Consider the following 12,751-nt stretch of genomic DNA (forward strand, 5'->3'; position numbering starts at 1 on the left):
TAAATGTTGATAAATCCTTAACCTTAGAGCATTCTTAGTTTTACCTACATAGAAACTTGCACAGAATCTACACAAGGCCAAATACACAACCCCTTTAGTGTAACAGTACATCCTTTTTGAACTGGAAATATATCCAAAATTGTTGAGCTTGATTTTTTCTCTGTCCATAACATAAGGGCATTGGGCACACCTCCCACACTTAAAAGTACCACCATTGTGGGTGTCAAATTTTTGCTTTTCAAACAATCCTTTAAGAGAAGTGTCTCTTTTGTAAACCACTTGCGGTTCAATACCAAATTTCCCTGATAATTCAAGGTCAACATCAAATATTTTCCAATATTTGGAAATAATGTTTTTAATGTCATAAAAATTGGATGCATAAGTAAGAGTAAGCACCCATCCAACATTTAAAGGTTTACAGTCATTATGACTTTTGGTGGACACCTGCCCTAGTAGTGCAATAAAATGACCATTCATTCTTTTAGTCTTAACTTCATTAAAAATATCTATGACAAAGGTTTCAGGGAACCCCCTCTTACAAAACATGTTTTTTAATATTTCACATTCACTAAGAAAATCCGCAAAATCAGACACCATTCTGGCCAGTCTTACATATTGGCCTTTAACTAGGGCTTTTTTCTGGTGCAATGGGTGTGCACTTGTATATTGCAATAGTGAATTTGAATAGGTAGGTTTCCTATATAGTTGTGAAACAAAACAATTGTGTTCAAAGTCTTTCTTGATGGTAACATCTAAGTAATTAATCAGTTCTATATTGCTATTCATAGTAAACTTAAGAATACCTGTAGTTCCATTAATATAGGTGAAGAACATCTTCAGGTCGCCCTCACTATCTTTCCAGAACAGGACTATATCATCTAGGTATCGCCCATACAGTACCCATGAAGTTCTAAATTCCGAGTTGGTAACAAACAGGTCCTCCCATTGTGCCAAGACAATGTTGGCAAATAGTGGAGCACAGCACGCACCCATTGCAACACCCTGTTTTTGCTTAAAAAGATGCCCTTCAAAGGTCACAAAATTATTCTCTAATATTATTTCCATACATGTTCGTAAAGTCAGAATGGTGTTATGATTAAGTGTTGAATTGGCACATAAATAGTCATAATACCATTCAAGGCCAATTTGATGTGGAATAACTGAAAAGAGATCACAAACATCAATAGGGACTAATATGTTACTATCAAAAAACATGTCCTGTTTAACTTTAGTAAGAAAGTCCCATGAGTCCCTAATCACAAGACTACGTGAATCTAGAATGTTTTTCATCATATTGTCAATGAACTTAGCAATACTATAAGTTTTTGAGGCTTTTACGTCCACAATTGGTCTTAATGGTGGGTTTTCTAAGGATTTGTGAATTTTTGGTATGCCAAAAATTGTGAGTATTTTTGGATGGCTTAAAAGCATATAATTATAGGTTTCTAAGGTAATTTGACCATTTAATAATAGCTGTTCCAATTCCAGGTCAATATTATGATATGCTATATTAATCTCATTTCTTGACATCTCAAGATAGACATCACTATACAAAAGTTCCATCATCTTGCTATTATAATCAACCACATTCATAATTACCATGCCCCCACCTTTATCAGGTTTCATTATTCTTATGTCACGATGCTCTAAAATTTCACTTAGAAGTTTTCTCTCATCACAGTCCAAGTTAGCTTGACCAGGTTTTTTATATTTGTTCACTAATAAGTTGCTGATATCAGCTTCACATAGATTCTCAAACAGCTGTACTAGGGGGTGTGATGGGGGTAAAAAAATACTAGCCCTACGTGTATCCAAATGGCCAGTACTAGTATTGTTATCGTGAAAATGTAAGGCCAAATTAAGTTTTCTTGTAAATAATTTAAGTTGTAAAATAGAGTCAGTAAGCGTCCCTTCCTTAATATGAACAAAATTAAAGCCCTTTGATAATAACTCGGCCCACCTGGTGTCAACTCTGACCTGGCTGTAATAATAAATGTTAAAATCACATTTATTGTTGCTAATAGCATTAAGTACCAGGCCACTATTATTATCGTTGTCAAAATTGTTGTCGGGGTTTATCTCCTGTATGAACCCCATCTCCCCTTCCAGGAACCCATCCCAGGGTTGTTGCCATTCTTGTAGTAATCCTGCCTCCCCTGTCTCTGGTTCTGTAACCTCTCCGACCTCCGTAAAGGAGGTTGTTCTAAAGGGGAAACATTTCCACTATTGCTTTGTGCATGCTCTTCAATTTCACTATCCTTAGTACAAGAGATGTTATTAACAGAAAATCTTTGTTGTCCCCTCCGTGGATCTGGATATGCTCTACCATTCTCATAATCCACCTTATCCCTTAATAATTTCCTTTCCTTCCTAGTCTTTAATTCAGTTAGTTCAGTGTCAACATGATTAAACACAGCATTAAAGTTATTACGTTTCATTTCAAACAACAAGTCATTTTTAATGCTTAAATCTAAAGTATTAATCTCCCTTAATAACAATGACATTTTACGGTTGTTATCAGATATCAAAATTTGAAGCAATTCACACCCTTGCCTGTTAAAAAATTGTAAGAGTTCTTTATGAAGGTGTGAGTCCTTTTCCAGTCCAGTGGGAAATTTCCATGAATGGAGCCCCTAAGGCACCTGCTCTCTTTTAGTACACTCAGTTAAATATTCATTTTCCAGTTGCAATTTTTTATATTTCAGAAGTAGCCCTCTAAAACTGGAAATTTGTTGATCCAATGTACCTGGGTTAACATGATTATTACTAGAGTTAGAAACTCGATTAAAACCAGTTTCGGTTTTAAGCCATTGCTCAACCGATACATTAAAAGTCACTTCCTGCCTATCGACAGAAACGTTCTGAGCCTGTGTGTTACAGCTAAAACCATTGGTGTTACCACGAACTAAGTCAGCTTCCTGGTTGCTGTGAAAGCCCATTCTTTGGCCTGGTGTAATAAGCAAATCACTAGTCTCAGAGCCCTGTGAATTAGTAATGTCATTCGACACTAAATAAAGAGGGTTAGACATTAATTTGTCCACTTTTTTAGATAAATCTGAAACTGTTGCAGTTAGAGTGGATACAGCTCTAAGTAGAGTCTGCAGTTCTGCATCACCAGTGTCATGCAAATGCTCACCTCCATCCATGACAACAAACAAGGAAAACAGGTAGAGTCTTACAAACAATGAAAAATAAAAGGCAGCTGTTGCAAGACAAAAGCAACGCTTGTTAGATGGTAAATCCTTTATAAGCAGAAAACTCCAAATCCAGAAAAAATACAGACAATGTTCATCCAAGATAAAGCAGTGGAAGCAAACACAGCAGTATTAAGCGCTTTCGTCTGGTAGATGACTTCCTCAGAATACAAAAATACTGCAATTAGCACCATGCTCCCGTGTTTGCCAACATTGTCTTGGCACAATGGGAGGACCTGTTTGTTACCAACTCGGAATTTAGGACTTCATGGGTATTGTATGGGCGATACCTAGATGATATAGTCCTGTTCTGGAAAGATAGTGAGGACGACCTGAAGAGGTTCTTCACCTATATTAATGGAACTACAAGTTTTCTTAAGTTTACTATGAACAGCAATGTAGAACTGATTAATTACTTAGATGTTACCATCAAGAAAGACTTTGAACACAATTGTTTTGTTTCACAACTGTATAGGAAACCTACCTATTCAAATTCACTATTGCATTATACAAGTGCACACCCATTGCACCAGAAAAAAGCCCTAGTTAAGGGCCAATATGTAAGACTGGCCAGAATGGTGTCTGATTTTGCGGATTTTCTTAGTGAATGTGAAATATTAAAAAACATGTTTTGTAAGAGGGGGTACCCTGAAACCTTTGTCATAGATATTTTTAATGAAGTTAAGACGTAAAGAATGAATGGTCATTTTATTGCACTACTAGGGCAGGTGTCCACCAAAAGTCATAATGACTGTAAACCTTTAAATTTTGGACGGTGGCATACTCGGACTCATACATCCAATTTTTATGGCATTAAAACATTATTTCCAAATATTGGAAAATATTTGATGTTGACCCTGAATTATCAGGGAAATTTGGTATTGAACCACAAGTGGTTTACAAAAGAGACACTTCCCTTAAAGGATTGTTTGAAAAGCAAAAATTTGACACCCACAATGGTGGTACTTTTAAGTGTGGGAGGTGTGCCCAATGCCCTTATGTTATGGACAGAGAAAAAATCAAGCTCAAAAATTTTGGATATATTTCCAGTTCAAAAAGGATGTGGTGTTACACTAAAGGGGTTGTGTATTTGGCCTTGTGTAGATTATGTGCAAGTTTCTATGTATGTAAAACTAAGAATGCTCTAAGGTTAAGGATTTATCAACATTTATATGATATCAGAAACAAAAATGAAAAGAATGCACTATATAAACATTTGGTTAGTGAACCTACCCATTCCTTCCTGTTCTTTATATTGGAACAGGTAGATCTGGGACCTCATGGGGGCCCCTTGAATGAGTATTTGGAGTTTGTAGAACTCAAATGGCAAATTAGGCTTGATGCCTATCATACTCCTGGGTTAAATGATAGAATTTCTTTATCTTCCCTATTGAAATTAAAATCTATGTTTTTTATTTAGTTATATACACTTAGGGATGTATTAAACTTTTTACATGTATTATTGTTCAATATTTGGCTTGTATTAAGTATTTGCAGCCTTGTTAATGGGGGAAATGATGTCAATTATTTGTGATTGGGTAAGCAATGTATTTAAACAGGTGCTAATTGCAGTATCTTTGTATTCTGAGGAAGTCATCTACCAGACGAAAGCACTTAATACTGCTGTGTTTGCTTGCACTGCTTTATCTTGGATGAACATTGTCTGTATTTTTTCTGGATTTGGAGTTTTCTGCTTATAAAGGATTTACCATCTACCAAGCGTTGCTTTTGTCTTGCAACAGCTGCCTTTTATTTTTCATAAACTAAAATATATTACTGCATTATGGTAAAATAACTGCATGTCTTGCATGCATTTCAGAATTATAGGATATAGTCAATTACCATTAAATCCATCTGAAAACTGTCCAGACCCCAAGATGATTCATCCTGGACTATCTTTAATTAAACATTTAAATATGTTAGCAGCAATAATAAATAAACATGGGATACAAATTTTGCATATTAAACAAAAATGTTGTGACTTTCAGCTTTTCCCGGTTAGGGGTCGCCACAGCGGAACTCCGGTCTGCTAATGATTGGCAGTTGATTTTTACGTACCGAGTTGCCAGCCCTGATGCACAACCTTCAACGAATGTACGCCCATTCACACATGTCCCCACGCAGAAGACGCTCTAACTGAGAGTCAAACCGGACAGCGTCTTACTGTGAGGCGACAACGCTACCGCAGCACCACCACCGCGTGCGGCATATTAAAAATATGTATCTATAAAAAGGATACATAATTGAAATCAGTGTAAGCACACATTCAGATGTGAACCTAACTAGTTATATTTAGGTTTCATTTAAAAATATTCACATTTTAACTTAAAGTACATGACTTTACACAATTCTAAAATGTACGTTAACAGGAACATCTGAATCTGACACCAGTTGCAACAAATGTTTTAGCAACAAAGGAAATATAGCAAAGGCAATATCCAATGGAGTACTTTTGTGTCAAAGTGTGGAAGAGATGGTTATATCAAAATAAACTGTGGTATTAGTGAATAACTGAGTTTATGGAGTTGCTGATTTCCCAGCATTTCTTTGGCAATGGATAATTGGTATGTTACATAAACAGTCACATTTTCCTATTTTATTTTTCTTTACAAAAAAATGTTTAGTTTTGTTTTTGTCTTAGGATTTTTACTCAGTCTCTCCCAAACTCAAGGTTTAAGAGTTAATCCCTAAGAGATGGTGGGTTTCAAATTCCTTGTCAACTTCAATTACAAAGTATACATTTTCTAACCCAGAGCACATACAGACAAACACACACATACACTTCCACAGCATCAAATTGAATTATCTGGTATAGAAAATTCAAGGAATTGCAATACGAGTGAATTAAAGGATCACTATAGACAGAAACTGGAAAAAAATACTATTTTTCTTAGCTTTATGTTCTATGCAGTACAAACTTCCCTGCAGCACAGACAGCAGTTATTACTATTTCATTTATTCTGCTTCAAACACTAAATGATATAATAAGGAAGACATTGTGATGATTTGTTTAAGCCTTCCCCTACAATGCACTCTTCTCTTCCATATGATGAAATTATATTGCCCTACCCTATCCTGCAGTCATTTTTTTTCTTATACTTAAAACTGATGCTCCAAACTGCTCTGACATTCAGAAACATTAATAAGTTCCTTTTGTCAGTTTTGCAATGTACTAAAATCAAATTGCATTTTAAGAAGTAAGACTTTGATAAACTCAGGTCATCACAAAGGTATCCCTCCTATTTTTGTTCCACTGATTACAATGCATATAGTATTTACTTTACTTTGCATTTATACATTAGAAAACATGGCTGCTATTTTATTATAGTGTATTCTGTATACCATTTGCCACTGAAAGTCAGTCAGTGTAACAGCAAAGTTACACTGTCTGCCTGCATTAGGACTGTAATTAGTGATGTCCTGTTCTCATGTTGCAGTATTCTAAACATGAGGGATCCTCCGCCTGAGGTAACCCAAATGCCCGGCCCATATACAAAAGCTTAGCCTGGCTGCTGTATGGTGCTTGGGGCATCACATATAGGTACCCTAAACTGTAGGCCATAATTGTGACATCTACGTTCACAGACCTCAGAACTTCTTTGCAGCCAGTCGAACTTCAGCTCGCTCATTCTGCACCATGCCAAAGCCATCTAAAAAGATAAGTATCCCATTGGGGAACCTTTATTTATTTATTTTTTTTTGCTAGCTCTGGTTGCTGTCATTTGCTTAATTGTTAGCTGATACCATCCATGTCATCTAGGAAGGGGAAAATGTAAGTGTGGACATCAAATCCCACACAGACAGCCACAACCTCCATTTCTTTTGCTTAGCATCTTCCCAAGACTACGTCCTGCTATATTTGCCAGTCATTTGTTCTAAAGACTTTATGCAGCCATCTAGCGGCCATTAATCTTTTCATTGAGAACCAACATCTTAAAAGACTAGCTTTGGAAATGGAAGCAACTTCCAGTGTTTTGGCCGAACCGCCTAAGAAAAAGGCCAAAGTTTCAAGGCCTGAGAAAGCACCTGTGCCTCCAGATTTGGACATCCTGCTAGCCGCCGATCTAAGGGCTGAGGTACATCCGATGGCTTTGGTGGCTACAGCGGGTACCGTTTCAGACACTGGTCTAGTTTCTCCAACTGGCACATCCACAGAGGTTTTCCTGACATCAGTTTCCAATGTTAGGGGGGAACCAGGTTCACCTGGATACCCTTTGCCAGCTTCCATTTCTGAGGGGTCTTCCTTTATACCTTCTATTTCCTTGGATCCTAGGCCTACACCTCCTCACACCAGACCTAGGATGCCCTCACTCAAAAAGAACAAAAAAACTAAACACTTGTCTGCTCCCTCTTGGGGTATCCTGGATTGGCAACCTTTTTCCCAATCCCTTTTCCAGGTCTTCATAGCTCTTAGGCCTGCTATTTCACAGGCCCAGTCTGCTCTGCCAGCCCTGAGGCCTGCATCCTTAGGGCCCTTACCTCAAACTCCAGAAGAGGAATCTCCCTCATCATCTTCAGATGAGTTCCTTTCTTATACTTCTTAACTAGCCACCCCTTAGGATACTGATCACCAGAAGAGGACTTCCTAGAAGGTGATTCCCCACCAGAAGATAATAGATTTAGGGAAACAATTTCCAAAATGAAGGCGTATTTCAAGTGGGATTTCAACTAAAATGACAGGGGTTCAAAAAAGATATTATGAGCTTCTCCAGTTGGAATCCCCTTCTTCCTCAGCCATCCCTCCAGTCAACCCTGCATACTTGGATGCCTTGGGTCTATATTAGATGATTGATGGTTTACTACTTCGAATCAGTAAACATCGATCACTACTGATTGAAGTAGTAAAACATCGAATCATCATAAAATGTATTTTTAAAACAAAACAAATAAAACAAAAGGGTGTAGGCAGGGGGGCAAGCCCCCTTGCACCCCCTCACACCCCCGCTGCTTAAATATATCAACTCCGAGATCGCACTTTAATGGAGTATGGTGTGATCACGGAGTTGGTATATTTAAGTAGCAGGGGGTGTGGGGGGTGCAGGGGGGCTTGCCCCCCTGCTTTAACCCATCAGGGTAAATTTTTCATGTTTATTTATTTATTTTTATTTCGAAGTTACGGAACTTCTATCATATGGTGTCTACCATATGGTATTCAATGTTTCGTAACTTCAAGATTATAATATAGACCTGGATGCCTTTGCTTCATCCTCAAAAGCTCCTGATTTTCAGCCACCTGCACCAAAGTGACCAGAAAGGTTCTACAAAATACTTGACAGCTGCAAATTTCTCATTAAGACCCCTTGGCAGCCCCTGCTTAATTGCTGTTGCACCAGATAAGCAATCCAGGCAGATCCCTTTCTCTTCCTTGTTTCCATCAGATAAAGACAGCAAAATGATGGACAAGTTAGGAAAGAAGATTTCCACATCTTCTACCCTGACCTTCACAGCCATCAACTGCCAAACTCGTGGTGAAATATGCTGTGGATCTTATTTCTCATGTCTTAGACCAACTTAATGCTGCTCCTGATTCCTCTAACAATGCACAGGTTGCGACTAGTCTTTCTAAATCAGTTGCCTCTGCTTCTCTTCACCTGAGGTACTTCTGGCTTAGGTTATAACCTCTGCCAGATGATTTTGAAGCAAAATCATGGATGCTCCACTTGATAATAATTTTCTTTTTGGTAAACAGTCAGCAGAGCTTTTTAAGACTCTGCAAGAGGAAAGCAATGAGTTGCAGGACCTCAAACATCTCTTTGTATCACCAGTGCTAAAGTTTCATAGAAACTACCCTGCCAAACCCAGTTTTGTCAGGAAGGCCTCCACACTACCCTCTTCAATGCACAGAAAAGGTGCCAGGAAATCATCCTCTGCTAGGCATACCTTCCCCCAAACTAGTCCAAGACAGCCCTTTGACAGGCCCAACAATGCGTGAATGTCAGACCCCTTCCAACTATCTTCCCTTTTCTGCCCGCCTCTCACACTGTGTCCCCCTGTGGCAATACATCACATCAGACAACTGGGTCTTGTCAGTAATGGAAAAAGGGTATTCATGACATGGAAAGAAAAACCCATCCCAAAAAGAATCCCGCATCCCCCAAAGGTCCAAATTCACTTTATTCCACAAGTCAGTCAAGATCTGGTCTGTCAGGGCACAATTCAAAGGGTCCCATCTGGACAGGAAGGCCTAGGATTTTATGCCAGACTCTTCTTAGTCCCAAAAAAGGATGGACCATGGAGACCCATCCTGGTTCTGTCCCTACTAAACCCCTTTCTCCATGTTTGCACCTTTCACATGCTCTCCCTTCAAAGTCTTCTTCCACTTTTGACCCACAATTCATATCTGGCCACTTTAGACCTGAAGGATGTTTTTCTTCACAATCCTATTCACCCATTTTACCACAAATAATTTAGTTTTGCTGTGCAATCCTTGCATTATCAGTTTACTGCCTTGCCTTTTGGTTTGTCCACAGCACCAAGGGTATTCACAAAATGCCTAGCTCCAGTGGTAGCCTTTTGCAGAACAAAAGGTGTTCAGATCTACCCATACCTGGATGATCTCCTTATCTAAGCAGATCATTCAGATACTCTCCAAGGGCATTTACTATTCATCATTTCCCTCCTAGATGCCTTAGGCTTCACCATCAACCAGCTCAAGTCCTCCCTGACCCCCCCTCACAAGATCAGGTGTCCCTCAGATGCAGAATAAGGACATATGTGATGAAGGCCTTCCTCCCTCCAGAAAAGTTCACATTTTTAACCTCATACTTCTAGGACCTACTCCTCAGCCAGGGAGTTTCTATGCCTCTTGGGCTTCATGGCAGCCGCACTTCCAATGCTGCCCCTAGCTAGTATACACATGGCAAAGTTTCAATGGTACCTGAAGAATGCTTGGTCCCAACATGCCCATTCATTTGAATTTCAGATTCCCTTCCTTCCATGTCTCAAAAAAGAGATTTGTTGGTGGATCCAACAAGTTCACCTGAACCCAGGATTGCCTCTACAATCTCTTCTTGCAGATCAGCAGATGTACACAGATGCATCAGGCCTGGGGTGGGAAGCAACTATGAATGGTCAGAAGGTCCAGGAACATTCGGACTACCATCAAAGGAAAAAACACATAAGCATAAGAAAAATGACTGCCCTTATCCTAGCCCAGAAGACATTTCTTCTCTTCTTTCACCCAGGACCTCTAAATATTTTCACAGACAACATCACAGTCTTGTGGTACATCAACAAACAAGGGGGAACAAAATCCTACCTACTTTGCAGGCTGGCTATCCAAACTTGGGAAATGGACACCCTCTCCAAGGTAATGCTGCAGGAATTTTACATTCCATCACAAAACAACATTCAGGCAGATACTCTCAGCAGGTCAATATTGCTGAACCATGAATGGATGCTGTACAGAGATGTGTTTCTACATATAGTCCACCGGTGGGGTATACCTCAAATAGACCTGTTTGCCTCACCTCAGAAGAGGTAACTACAGCTATTCTGCACAATAACTCCCTCTCCTCAGGCATGGAGGCTAGATGCATTCTCAATTTCCTGGAAAGAGTTGTTTATTTATGCATTTCTCCCCATTCCCCCTCATACAGAAAGTCCTGCTGAAGATTCAACAGGACAATCCCAAAATCTTGCTGGTGACTCCCTTTTGGCTAAGAGAGCATTGGTTCCCCCTTCTTTTTTCACTAGCCAAGGGCAATCACCACGTTACCTCACAAGGTGGACCTCATCACACAGCAGAAGGGATCACTTATCCACCCACAACTACAAACCCTCAAACTGACCCTGTGGGTGATAAACTTCTGATTCCTTTTAGACACCTTTGTTCTGAGGAAGTCCTCTCTGTCCTGCAGGAAGCCAGGAAACCCAATACCAGGAGAGCCTACCTTCCTAAATGGAAAAAGTTCTCCAGTTGGTGTCTACACAAACAACTACATTCCTTTCAGGCAGATGTACCTCTAGTTTTGTCTTACTTGTGAGAACTTCTGAAGAAAGAACTTTCATATTCCTCAGTGAAAGTCCATTTAGCAGCTATCTCTGCATGTCTATCCTCTCAATCTGCCTTTGCTATCCAGATTGGAGGTGGAGTTTTTTCTTAAGGGTGTGTTCCATATCAGGCAACCAAGAAAACCCATTCCCCCTCCTTGGGACCTGAACTACATTCTAGAAAAACTCATCACTGCACCTTTTGAGGCAGCAGTGTCAACCTCCCTGAAGAAGTGCACTTGGAAAACAGTGTTTCTAGTAGCACTGACTTTGGCTAAGGGGGTTTCAGAATTACAGGCACTCATGGTTATCCCACCATATCTAATATTTCATAAGGATAGGTTTTCCCTTTGCGCAAACCTATCCTTCATGCCTAAAGTAGTCAATAAACTTTCGCTTAACCAATCCATCCACTTGCCCATCTTTTTTCCTTCTCCACAAAAATGACAATAGGAGAGCACTCCATCTCCTTGATGTTCACAGGCAACTTAGATTTCACCTGGACAACACTAAGAATATAAGGAAGTCTAACCATTTTTTTGTGTCCTTTCACCCCAGGGCTCTGGGGAAAACTGTCTCCAAACAAGCAGTTTCTTCATGCATTTCCAAAACTATTAACTTCTGCTACTCTTTCCATGGCAAACACCTTCCCTGCACTGTGAAGGCCCACTCTACCAGGGCTAAGGCCTCCTCAGGGGCTTTTTTCAAAGGTTTAGATACTGCCACTACCTTGGAGGCAGCCACATGGTCTTCAGTCCACACTTTTACTAAACATTACAAGCTGGACTGTATTTCCAAGGCTAGGGCAGGCTTTGTAAAAGCCATCCTGCATGGTTTCTTAGGAGGTTCTTATTCTTCTGCCACCACCCATAACACAGTCTGAGCTTTGGTACTCTTCCTCATGTTTAGAATACTGCAACATGAGAATAGAAGGACATAGAATAGTTGTATAATGTCTTACCCTAAACATAAATGTCCTTCTCTTCCATGTTGCAGTATTCCTATCCCTCCCTCCTACCCCCACTAAGGTATCTCTGTATATTCAGTCAACTTTCCCTCTCTGGATGACATCCTGATTAGCTTCCCTTAGACTACTGTCTGGCTGGGGCAGTGGCTTCTGAGGTCTGTGCATACGGATGTCACATTTATGGCTTATGATTTATGGTACCTACATGTGACATCCCACGCACCATACAGCAGCCAGGCTAAGCTTTTGTATATGGGCTGGATGTTCGGGTTGGGGTTGGATCACCTCATGTGGAGTATCCCTCATGTTTAGAATACTGCAACATGGAAGAGAAGGACATCTATTGTTATGGAAAGACTTTACACAAATATTCTTTGTTCATTTATTTAGGCAGAGCAGCACATGTATAAATCCATAAAAGAGCACGGGTAAATATCTAAACCTTCAAAAAATAAAGAAAGTCCACAGGAATGTCCAGAAAACACAGTTTATTAAAATAACAAATAAAATGAAGTGCTTTTCATTTAGTAAAATGCCTAAACTTCCTCAGATGAAAGGAGCCTAAACCCACAGCTTGTTAAATAACAGTCTTAATTAA

This window comes from Protopterus annectens, chromosome 3.part0 (assembly GCF_019279795.1).
Source record: "Protopterus annectens isolate FY-2018-M chromosome 3.part0, PAN1.0, whole genome shotgun sequence".
Classification (NCBI taxonomy): Eukaryota; Metazoa; Chordata; order Ceratodontiformes; family Protopteridae; genus Protopterus; species Protopterus annectens.